The sequence below is a fragment of the Zalophus californianus genome, chromosome 10 (assembly GCF_009762305.2).
Source record: "Zalophus californianus isolate mZalCal1 chromosome 10, mZalCal1.pri.v2, whole genome shotgun sequence".
Classification (NCBI taxonomy): domain Eukaryota; kingdom Metazoa; phylum Chordata; class Mammalia; order Carnivora; family Otariidae; genus Zalophus; species Zalophus californianus.
Window position 1 is genome coordinate 34,773,690 of NC_045604.1, and position 13,289 is coordinate 34,786,978.

Sequence of the window (13,289 nt, forward strand, 5' to 3'; positions counted from 1 at the left end):
CCTGGGTTTCAGAGCCCTGCTCAGAAGCCTCAGCCCACTGTCAGGTGCAAAACAGTTATTTCTGTGAGGTAGCTGTAACTTTTGTTGTAACACCATACACTGGCTAACTTCTAACTATATATTAGCTTTGAGACTATATATGCACAAGGGGTAAAAGTTTCACATCACAAACTCAAGTGTGAAAAAAATGGACCTGTTTTGGAACTAATGTTAATTTTTACATCAAGGCTGATTCCCACCTGATTAAAAAACAAACAAACAAGCAAAAAAAACCCAAAACACTTTCTAGACAATTTTGTATGATCCCACAAAACTAGAATGAAACATTTTGGGTATACATTCAGCCATATTAAGAGTTCATTCCCTAGCTCCCTTTCTACCCAAGTACCATCTAATATTTGGAAGAGAGGCAGGGCCTATGAACATTCAAGGGGTGATAAAGTAAGAATGAGGGAGAAACATCACATTTACCACTCACTGCCCTCCACCCTCTGCCGGCTTAGGATGCTGCTTGGTCTTTGGTCATTAGCGTTGATTCTCTACTGCTACTGTCCATGGTCCTGCAGTGATCTCTGGTTATCAGAACTCACAGGCACCTCTCTGTTCTAATCCTGTCAGGCCACTTTTCAGTCTACCAGGTCTCCCTCAAGCATTTTCACTCCTTTCCTGGGAGCTCAGAAAATTCTATATATTCCATTTGGCTACTTCTAAGGAAATCTGGTGTATCTTTCAGATTCAACTTTGTTGGACATGCCACACCACCTTTTCTGTTTTAGGACTGTTGCACCATGGGGCATGTGGCTATTCTCCCATGTCTCCTCAGACTTACCAGCATAATGAAGCCTAACTCTTCTTTAGTCTGAGACCCCCTGGTCTTTTGGAGCATGGTCAGTTGGGGAGCTGGAAAAATACTGGGCCCCTTGTCAACTATCATCTAATATCTCTCATCACTCAGTCCCTCACTCAGTCCTTGTCTCCTCCTCCACATCCTCCTCCCCCATCCCCGACAACTTCCATCTTTATCTTCTCTCCATGATTGGCTAAAATGCTCTTCTTCTGTTCTTTTTCCAGTTACTTGCTTATGGCATGCACTTTATGCCATGGTTCCTTCAGGGCATTACAAAGGGCCTGATTCTTGCAAAGCAACAGCTATAATTTTAAAAATCCATTTAGAAATTCAAAAAGTCCAGGACCTACTGTTATTTTTCTTTTCTCTTTATATTACTGCTCTAATCATCTTAATCTTCCCTGGAGCAAAGGGTGCCACTGATTTAATAGAGGGAGCATCCCAGAGTGTCTTGTGGAGATGAGGTGGGCACAGGGGGTGGGGAGACTCTTGGGTAATAGCTTAAAACAGTCATAGGCTGTAAAGGGATGCGGATGATAGTGAAAGCCATAAACACTCAATTTCTGAGGCTTCTCATTCATTCATTCAATAAATATTTGTTAAATGCTACTACATGCTGTCCTAGGAACTACATAAAGAACAATAAACAAGGCAGACAAGGCTGCAGCTTTCATAGAGCTCTTGCACTCTACTTGGGGGAGACAATGAACAAGCAAACAAATGTATGAGGTAATTACATAGAGGAATAACTGCTGTAAGAAACAACAGATTGTTGATAAATAGAGAGTAGGGCAAGAGGTGAAGCAGCTACTTCAGTTGGCTCGGGTAAGGAGGGTCTTTCTTAGTGTCAGTGTTTGAGTTGAAACCTGAATGATGACAAGGAACCAGCAATGCAAAGATCTGGGTCCAAACCCTCCAGGGAGAAAGCACAGCAAGTATACAAGCCTGTAGTTGGGAAGAGCGGGGGACAGGAAGAAAATCAGAAGTGTGTCTGGAACACCATGAGTGAGAAGAGGAGGTGGTGGTGAGTATGAGAGGGAGTCAGTGGTTAGATAATGGTCTTGCTAGCCACAGTGAAGAGTTTGAATTTTATTCTAAGAACAAGAGAGGTAGTCATGTTAAGACCATAAGCACAAGAACAACATGATCCAATTTACTTTTTTATTTTTTAAAAGATTTATTTATTTATTTGAGAGAGACGGAGAGAGAGCTAGTGGGGGGAAGGGCAGAGGGAGAGAGAGAAACCCAGGCAGACTCCACTCTGAGCATGGAGACCCAGGCAGGGCTCAATCTCACAATCCTTAGATCAGACCTGACCTGAAACCAAGAGCTGGACGCTTTACGTGACTGCGCCACCAAGACACCCCCAATTTACTTTTTTAAAAATGTTGTGTTGACTGGGTAGGAAATAGACTATAGGGAAGCAGGAGGGGAAGCAGGGCAGGAGCACTAAGGATTATTTTTGGCAAATGCCATATGTATGACTAGCTGTCCACGCTGAAAATGTGCCCTATTTCATCGGCTACAAGGGAAGCCTCAAGTTTCTCCTCAATCACCTTCTGAGAAACTGTCACTAGGACGTAGATTTCTGAACTTCAGCTTTTTCTCCTCCTCCTGTCTATTCAACTGGAGCCCTTAGAAGGAAACCCAGTAAATGTGTGCCCTATAGAAACTGGTTAGAGATTACCATAAATCTTAATTCTTTTATCTGATTTAAACCGGAGCTTTCCAAAGGTGGTGGCAGGTGGGGTGGGGGTGGCGGGCTGATGGTGGCCTGGAGGGGATTCTTCTCTCCTTACTTCATTGTTTCCCCTACAGCATTTGTCCTAGTGTTAGGCACAGCTCAGGGAATCAAAAACCATTTGTTGATTCAGAGATTGATTGATTCTGAGGACTTGAGTACATTTGTAAATATCCTTTGAGGATCTTGCATCCCATTGGAATAAAGCACCTCATGTTTTATTCAGTTCTTTCCCAATATGCAAATGTGCAGGTGCCCTGATGGCATATAGATAACATCATTACACATACACACTCACACTTACACACCAAAGAAATGACTGCTCACATAGAAGACACAATTAGAGGAAGATTGTGTTTGAGAAATCTATTGGGGTTTAATGCAAGAATGATTGGATGTGTTCCTCGATGCTGGTGGCCTGCTTCTGCAGGGCAGACTTCCCTGCAGGCTCCATGAAACAAGAAATATTGAAGTTCAACAGCCTGATTTAGAGCAATAAAGACTAGACAGCCGTCAGGATATTTTTGAGTTCTAGCTCTACAGTTCCTAGCTATATCATCGTGAGCAAGTCACTTAAGCAAACCAAACTTCACTTCCACGTCTGTAAAAATGAAATAAAAATATTTGCCTTGAGTAGCCTTTAAGATTGGAATGAAGCATCAAAATCATGTAAATGGAAATGAGTTGTAAACTGTGAAGTGAAATGTATGAGTGAGTAACAAGCTAGTTTCACCATGGCCACAGTCACATTGTTACTTACAACCCAACCCTGCGGAGCTGGAAAAAAATAAATCCGTGTTTTTAAAACTGTGGAATCAGATCACTGGGTCCATTTCAAATTGCTATAAAAAGCATATAATTAACTTTCCGTATTTTACATTCCTTGACTATTCAGCAACAGCTGTTTCCATAGTTCTTCTGAGGTATTTGCATTTTCCTCCTATTTTATGCCCCTTTTTTTCAATAATTGGATGTCCCCATCTCTATCATTGAAGAGTATGTTGATGCTTTTTGATACTATTTAGGAAGATGTAAGAAGTCACTTTTGTTACTTTTTCACATTTTCCTATTTCTTATGTATATTATTTGATCTTTATTTATTCCAGGGTTTTAAAAATATCAAGATTGTGTGTAGGTGCCCCAGACCCATATATCAAGATATAATATTTTTAAAGGGTTGTCTTCTTTTTATTTTGAAAATTAAAGGCATTAAATAAAAAAAATGTATCTTCCATCAACAATCACCACTATATTATAAAAGTGAGACCTTTTGACATAAAATAAAGATTGAATAAATTGAGCTTTCCAGAAAATGACTTCTTTTGATTTTTAACTTTGTTTTAATTAATATTTTGAATTATATTTTTATATAATAGGACTTTCAATGTGGTTTAACATTTAAAAGATAAAAGAGAGTATATGGTCAAATTTTTCCCCACTTTGATTCCATAGCTACTTAGCCCCCTTTCCCACAGGCAATTGCTATCTTATGAATACTTCTGGAGATTTTATGTGCAGCCAAATGTGTGTGTGTGTGCGTGTGTGTGCGCACATGTGTGTGCGTGTGTGTGTGCGCACACGTGTGTGTGTGTGTGTGTACTAGCCCTTTACTACACAAATGGTAGTAATGCTGAATACACTATCCTTCCCTTCTCTTTTTTAACATAACAAATTTTAGGGATTTCTCCTTATCAGCCTATAGAGAGTTTCTTATTCTTCTTTATGGCTACATAATATTCCATCATATGGATGTCCCGTGATTTATTTTTTTTTTTAAGATTTTATTTATTTATTTGAGAGAGAGAGAGTACAAGCTGGGGAGAGAGGCAGAGGGAGAGGGAGAAGCAGACTCCCCACTGAGCAGGGAGCCCGATGTGGGGCTCGATCCCAGGACCCTGGGATCATGACCTGAGCCGAAGACAGATGCTTAACGACTGAGCCACCCAGGAGCCCCAAGGATGTCCCATAATTTATTTAACCAGTTTACTACTGATAGATATTTAGGGTATGACCACCCACTCACTACAGAAAACTGATTATCAGTGCTTAATCTTGTGTAGTCACCATTTTGTTCATGTGAAAGTATATATTTGGATTAAATTTCTAGTAGTGAAATTACTGAGTCTAAAGGTATGTTCATTACTGCCAAAATGCCCTTCATAAATGTGGCTCCAATTTATACTCTCCCACAAAGTCTAAGAGTCTGTCTCCCCACACTCTTATGCAGATGGCAGGTTATGAAACTTTTGCATCTTTGACTATATGATAGGTGAAAAACATTATCTCTTTGTAGTCTTGTTTCCACGTCTCTCTTCTTTTTAAGATTTATTTATTTATTTTAGATAGATAGAGAAAGAACACACATGAGTAGGGGGAGGAGCAGAGGTAGGAGAGAGAATTCTCAAGCAGACTCCCCACTGAGTGTGGAGCCGATGTGGGGCTTGATCCCAAGACCCTGAGATTATGACCTGAGCTGAAAGCAAGAGCCAGATGCTTAACCAACTGGAGCCACCCAGGCACCCCTCCATGTCTCTTAATGTGAATGAAGTTGAGTGTCTTTTCACATGCTCAATAGGAGTATTTTTATTTTCTTTCATGTGAACTGTGGATTCATATCTTTTATCTATTTTTTTCTTTTGGAATGTTGGGTTTTTTGTTATTGATTTATATTAACTCCTTATATATTAGAGAAATTGGCTTTCTGTCTGTGATAAGATTTGAAAGTATCTTTTTCTAAGTTTATCATAATAGTTTTGATTGCATATGGTGCTTTGGCCATAAATATACATTTGTTTTCTAATTTACTGTAGTTTAATACGTCAATCTTTCCTTTTAGTTCCTGAGATTTGCAACGTGATTAGAAAGGCCTTTAGCACTCTGAGATTACAAAACAAATTTTCCTTGATTTCTTTTAGTACTTCTATTGCTTTGTTTTTCACCCTTAAGTCTTTGATCTGTTTTCAATTTATCCTGTTATAAGACTTGAAGCATGAATCCAACTTAATTTTTTTCCGTAAAGTGACCCAGTTTCCCCATAAAATTTATTGAATAATTCATCTTTTCCTACTGATATGAAATGGAAATTTATCATATACTAAAGTTGCCTACATCTCCAGACCTATTTCTAGATTTCCAATTCTGTCTCATTGACTGCTGGTTTATTCATGTGCCAGAACCAAAAATTTAATGTTTGCAACCTGGCAAGTGCGTTTAATAACTGGTAATGCCAGTCTTTCTTCTTTTTATTCATTTCCATTTTCTACCTTTTCTTCATTTTTCTTTCCATTTGAGTTTCAAAATCAGCTTGTCTGCTTCCAAAAACAGATTTTCTTTAACTTTTTAAAAAATTGGGGTTGCGTTAACTATATGTTTCTCTAAGGAATAATTGATAGTCTCGTGTTGCTGAGTCCTTTCATCTCGAACACACGATGTGCCTATCACTTTGTGTAAATTGTCACATATCCTCAGTAGCATATCTTACACACTGCATGTGTGCACACGTACACATATTTCTCATTAAATTTACTACCGCATTTTGTATTTTTAAAACCAACTGCTAATTACATCTTTTTTTTTTTTTCTCTTGGAGCTTTAGCTAGCTGTTTTTAATGTAAGAGAACTATTGATTTTCTTCCTTTCATCTCACTGAATTCCCCTGTTTTTAATAGGTTTTGTCATATGGTATGCAAGTAATAATAACTTTACAAATTCCTTTCTATGTTGTATGCCTCTAATTTCTGCCTCTTACAGGATGGCATTTGCTAGTACTTCCAGATGATATTAAAGAGCAGTGGTGACGTAGGACGTTCTATTCCTGACTCCAGTGCTTTCTGCCTGTTAACGTTCCCGGTGTATCTTATTAAGCATGATGCTGGCTTTTCAGCTGAGCTACATTTTTTCACATTAAAGAAATTCCACCTATTTCTATTTCATGAGCTCTTCCTTTCCTTTTTTTTTTTTTTGAAAAACAAATCTAGGCTATAAAGTACCTTTTTTCAGTACCTATGGAGAAGCCTATCTGATATTCTCCTTTGCATCATAAAAATGGTGAAATATATTTTCAAAGGACCACATTTCTCTTCCTGGAATAAATCTCGCTTTGTCAGAGTAGCTTATATTTTTTATTTATTTAAGATTTTTGCATTAATACTGATACATAGGATTCAGCTATAGTTTTATTTCCCTGTGCCATCTTTATCAGGTTTTGGTGTAAAGTTTCATAAAAAGATTATCCTCAATGTTGGGAAGTCTTCCTGCCACCCCACCACCCTGCCTGTGCTCAAGAATGCTTTCAGTAAGATTCATTCTGTTCTTTAGACTTAGCAGAATTTTAAAAACTGGATTTTATGCCTATGGTGTGTACTAACTCATGTATACTAACTGGTCTATTTAATGTTTCTAGTATAGACTTCATTTTACCTAAGTTTTCAGCTTTACTTGTATAAAATTGGGCTCAGCGATTTCTTTTAATTTCCTCTATACTTTAGTGCTACCTCTTATCATTTCTTATTTTGCCTGTTTGTGCTTCTTACCTTTTTCCTTGCTTAGATTAGCCAACAGCTTCAATGTTTTATTTTATTGCAAAATCAGCTTTTGAATTTATTCATTCTCCTTCCAATTTCAACTCCCTTGCCATGATCATTTCCCCCCACCATTCCTTGACTGCTGTCTGCTAGATCATGTTCCAGCCCCCTGTCCTCCTGAGTTCTCATATACGTGTATGCTCTTGTTTCATAGAAATCCTTGCTTTAAGTTTGGTTGTTCCTTTTTTTATTTGGGCAAAATATTTGACCAGATTTTCAGGTCCTCCCGTGGCTCCTTTTAAATTATTCATCTTTGAAGGAGATGTTTTGGGGTTGTTTTTGTTTTTGTTTTGTTTTCTCTAAACCAGTGATTTGCTGGAGGTTTATGTTGCGAGAACTCAGGGCCATGTCCCCTCAGGTTAGCCAGAATTCTCCTCCTGACCAGAGCCTTATATGTGAGTTCTTGATCTTTGATTTCTCCGCAGCCAAAGAATAAATAAAATGTGTGGGTTTCCACAGTTCAAGGTCAGGGCCTCAGGAAACAGCTAGAAGTAGCTGACTGGTTTCCGTGGCTTCTTGCACAGCCAGGCTCCAACCCCCGCCCCCCGCAAGTCTTGGAGCCCCCCCGCTAGTGTCCAGGGACACTTAGGTTGCATCTCAGACTGCACTCTTCACTCCTATGATGCATCACCTGAGACTCTGTGTGAGACCTGAGGCCTCCTCATCCTCCCTCAGGATCCTCGTGTTTGCACCCCGGCCTGGTACCCTCCACTTTGGGCAGCACTTGCATTCACTTCATGGTTTCAGATTTCAGCAGTCACCTTGTTCCATCGGAAATCATATGTGTGCCTTTATTTCCCATTCTTGTTGCTTTGGGATAATTTCTGGGAAGAAAAAGTGAAAGTTCTGACTTACGTTACCGTGTTCACACTGGAAGTAACTTTTAGAATACCTTACACTCTATATTACATTATTCTCTTTACATTCAATTTTTTAAAAAATTATTGATAACTGCTTTTAATGAAAACTAATGAGTCACTATGCATAAATAGTTTAAACTCCAGATCTATGTCCTTTAGTATTAGGTGTCTAGCCCAACACTTGACATGTAACCCCTCAATATATAAGTGTTGAATTAATGAGTGTGCATTATAAGGTACATTCAACAATTGCTCCAGTCCAGGGATTGAACGCTGACACAGCCTGTAAAAGTGCTGTTTGGACAGAATGGTATTTGCTAGGCAGGACGCGCACATGGCCGTTTGTTCTAGCTCTCCCTACGCTCTGTTTGCTGTTCTGCCTGGCTGCTTTACACACACACTTTATCTTCTTGACCTCTAAAGACATTTGACATTGGGACCTCTGCAAATATTTAATTAAATACGTCAGATCACATTATCTGGACATTCTAATTTTTTAAAAACTGTTATGACACACACACATACACATGCACATACACACACAATCTAGAGATTTGCAGTTAGAGTTGGTCTGGAGTGAGAATCAGAAGTGTGCTTAAGAGGTTGTTTAACTTGTCCACACCCCCGCGGGAAGACAGCACTTCATTAATTAGAGGCTTCCACCTTCTGAACCAAATATTGCCCCTTGCGTAGAATGCAGGAGGACTAAGCAGTACCAAGTGGTGCCCGAGGGCTGTCAGTATCTAATTACATCTTCTCATCTTTCTGGTATGATCCTGTCCAGAGATCCAAGAGCACAGGCAGAGAAGGAGGAGCTCCATATGTTTCTGGAGTGACCCATGTTCTCATCTTTCTCTAGGAAGCTTAGCCCAGTGGCTTGGGCGATACTTGAGGGCATGAAGTTTTCCTTAAGGGTTTAGATCCTCTGTGAAATTTCCTTTGAAGTAGTTCCCAAGAGAAAATTTCCTGAAAGAGGGCAAAGTCTCCCGGCAGCCCTGGCCAATGAACTCATATTTACCCTATTCTAGGTGATTCCATCCCAGAAACCAGCGGTATAACCTGCCGACCAGGTGCATTCGGAGAGTTAGAAAGAAGAAAGGAGGGATGACCCAGGCTGGTTATCTGAATTAGGTGATCTGATTCTGTCACCTGGATCTTTGAATTCTCTGAGCTCTAACTACTGAAGCAAGATGCATGAAGATGAATCTCAATTCCCACTCCCTTGATTTTGATCCTACACGAGTCGTTTTCCATTCTCCTTCAGCAAGTATGAGACAAAGACAATCCACCGAGGCTGGAGTAAAGAAATGCACTAGGAAATTCCTCCTCAGGGCAGTCATAAAGGCCAATAGGCCTCTAGCCCTAGCTTTTCTTTTCTTGGGCATTGCTCACTGTTTTAGCCCCTGAAGAGTAAAAATCCATAGAAATAAATGGAGAAATCCATGGAAAAAATGAAAGATTTTAAAAATCATCTGTTGCAATCTCCTCATTTTACAGAGCAGATAGTGGAGCTCCAGTGAAGAAATGTCCCCAGAAATTACCAAGCTTGTCAACTGCTCTTCCCAAAGTATTGCACTGCCTGACTTTACCAATCCCATCAACTTCCACAGTGCACATTTCATGTGCCAGACATGATTAGGGGTTGTGACACAGAGAAAGATAAGACAAGTTCCTGCTTTTAAGAATTTTAAGGTAGTGCAAAAGATAGAGAATTTCAATTTAATGTTTAAGTGTTATAAGCAATGCAAAATTTAGGAATATATTTTCTCTCTAGAATAATGTATCCTTTTAAAAAAATTTTTTTATTTATTTCTTTAAAGAGAAAGAGAGAGTGTGAGTGAAGGGAGGGGCAAAGGGAGAGAGAGAATCTCAAGCAGACTCCACGCTGAGCACGGAGCCCGACGCGGGGCTTGATCCCATGACCCTGAGACCATGACCTGAGACGAATCAAGTGTCGGATGTTTAACCAACTGAGCCACCCATGTGCCCTAGAATAGTGTATTCTTAATCTTTTGATCACAAATAGACAAAGAGCATTCAGACAACTTTATTCTTATTGCCCTGCTCACCAATACACTGGTGAGAAATGCAATTACTGTACTGTCTGGGCTGCTGATGGTGCTCTTCAGTAGTGCGAGCAATTCTGGGTCCCTGGATTCTTATGGCTCCCTGAAGCCCACAGCCATGTGTCTGCAAGGACAACTAGGTGAGTGCACAACTAGGAGCCAAGGGAAGGAATTCTGACTCTTTGGGCTGAGCCAAGGGTCTGTGGGGCTGTCCAAACACACCTAATGTTTACCTTCTAGGAACATACAGGACAAAGATTTCCCAGTCTGTGTACAGAAACAAATTGAGGAAAAAAAAAAAAAAAAAAACCACGAGGATTTAAACCAAGACCTTTTAAACAGCAATTTGTCAGCCATTCTTTGTTTTGTCCTTCAAAACATGGCCTTTTTGGAAGCTCTCTCAGTATAGTCCATGTGCAATGTGTCCAGGCCATTTGTTTCCCCTAGGAAGGAAAACAATCTTCACCTGACACTGAAAGGAAAAATTAACCCTTCCCCCATTGGGGATTTTTACAAGCTTCCTCAAATAAGAGAGCAGTGCACATAACAGACTATCATCATAAGTGGGACACTTGAGCTCCACAACAACTGTCAAAATGATTTTTGACCTGGGTCCTAAAAAAAGAAAGATTCGGTGCCCCAGTGAATGGTAAGAAGACATACTTACTGGAGGAACAGGTATGAGAAAAGAAACAAAGATATAAAAGAGAATGGTATGTGGGGGACCATAAACAACACCTTCATTTTAAAGTTGGGGAAAGTGAGACATTAATCATATTCAGGATATGTCCGAGAGCAGTGGCCAGTGAGGAGCAAGGTGGATGCGGAGCCCAGAACTTCTGACGTCCAGGCCTGTCATACTTCTCCATGGCATGCTGCGTCTGATTTCACACCCCTAAAATCTGAAGCATTGGGCCTTGGAGCGTTGGCCAACAAACAGGGGAGGAGGACACTCATAAGCAGGTACCTACAATGGTTTTGTATTTTTTGCAATACTCTACCAGTGTCGAAAACCCTTGTTACAAAAAGCCAGCTTTTTGGGGGGGCGGGGGAGGGGGCAAGTTTGATCAGAGCAAGAGAAAGTGCTGAATTTCCAATATGCAAATGAAATTAAAGGCCACCCAGGGATGAAGAAGCCCTACAGGAATGCTTTATTGACGGCTGCAAATTTACCCAAATAACAACTATTTTTAAAAAAATAAATAAATTGAGTTACAATCTCCTTTGTTCTTCCCCTTAGGAGTCACATGTTTTTCACCTTTAATTTCATATCATTGTCAGAGTGGTGCTCTGTGCATTATTTATGAGTGGAATATCAAATGAAGGTGGCTACACTAAGAAACTAGAATTAGATTAATCACAAAGTGTGTGGGTATTAGCCATTTGCCCTTAAAGTGCTTACTTTTGGTGGGTGTAAACAGGGAGAAGAATTTAATTTTCTTGGCTAGTATTAGCAGAAAATATATAAAATATTCTCTGTCTTTTCTACAGTTACCCCTATAGTGTTTGTGCAATAATAGCCTCCCCGAGGAAATCTAAAATACTGTGGGCTTCTGGGACATATATTGACATTAGGGAGATTGTATTTTTCAAGGACAGGAAATTAGGTGGTTTAGAACAGTTCTTCTAGGTTAGCAGTGTGGTCCTAACTTAACTGGGTGAGATTAGAAATTTCTAAACAAGCAACAGACTTATTAAGCCCCCTTGCATTGTGTCTAACTGTGCTAAAGCCATTTCCATGTAAATTTAAAATTTTAATCCAGTTAGGATCCAATAACTCCAGTGGTGACTGGGATCATGGCTTTGGGTCTCCCAAACCCCTTCCTTTATCAAAATGAGAGGTTGTGACATTTAATCAAGGACATTAGCTTTGTCCATGAAATTGAAAGAAGATCAACAAAAGATTAAATTCAGAATTCCTATGGGATTTAAGGGAAAACATAAAATGTCAACAGCTCTGACACATAGCTCCTCATCCCCTTTCCCCACATGTCTGTCACTCTCTGGAAAGTCTGGGCAAGCTCTACAGGACAAAGGAGTGTCAAGGAAGCAGACAGAATCACTGTTGTGAGGTATAAAGTTTGGAATCAAGCAAACTTGTATTTGACACTTGGCTTGACCCTCACAGGCCACGAGAGCTTGAAAATGCCTCAGTGTTATCATCTGTAAAATAGTGAGAGTATTGTCTACCTCCCAGTTTCCTTGAGAGGATTAAATAACACTTAAACCTCTGGAAACACAGCAACTGTCTAATTACAAGGTTTTCTTACAAAGCATAAGAACACAAAATAGCTCAAACTTTTGGAGTATTTCTATGGGCCGTGGTCATTCTGAGTGTCTTCCATGTAGTTACACAGTGACCCTCTGACCATCTACAACCAACCTGTGGCAGTGCCAAGGTTCCCAACCCACGTGACCCAACTCCTGAAAGTCAGCACTTAAACACGAAGCTCTGCAATGGGCTCCCCACTGAGTAGGTAACCAGGAACAATGACCTAGAACATTCCATGTCCCCATTTGCCCATTAAAGAATGCAAACTGAAGAAAAGCAAGCCTGTCCTAAAGCTCCTGAGCTTCTTGTATGCTTCCAGACATAACTGTCTGGGCATAAGGTGGCTAACGAAAATCCTCCACACCTCCCTGTAGGACCTGTTACAAACTGGAGGATACTTGTGGGATTCCAATAAGCATCTTTAAAAAGAGAGATAAACCTGAAGTCACTGTCTGTGTCTGAATAATTTCTAATCCAAACAGGAAGTGCTCATGACTAAATGAAAATGCAATGATAGTTAATAAGTGTTATTCCTCTCTCATTTGGAGCAAATGTGAAATCGGTCCAGTAAGACTAAAGCGTACAAGTAGAGGGTGAATAAACTCACGCAAATCTCTACCACTATCAAGATGACATTATGATCCTTTTGAATAAGATAAGGTGGGAGTTTAGGCTGACAGTCTTATCATCGAACTTTAAGATTCATCTTGAATTGGCTCATTTTATCTACAGAGACATCAACAACCCTACCAAACCCTAAACCAGGGGCCAGCAAGCTCTCTCTGGAAAGGGCCTGATTGTAAGTATCTTGGGTATTGCAGGCCACATACTCTACATAGCAACTACTCCACCGTGCCATGTAGAGCAAGAGCATCCATAGATGTGTAAACAAATGGATATGAATGTGTCTCAGTAAAACT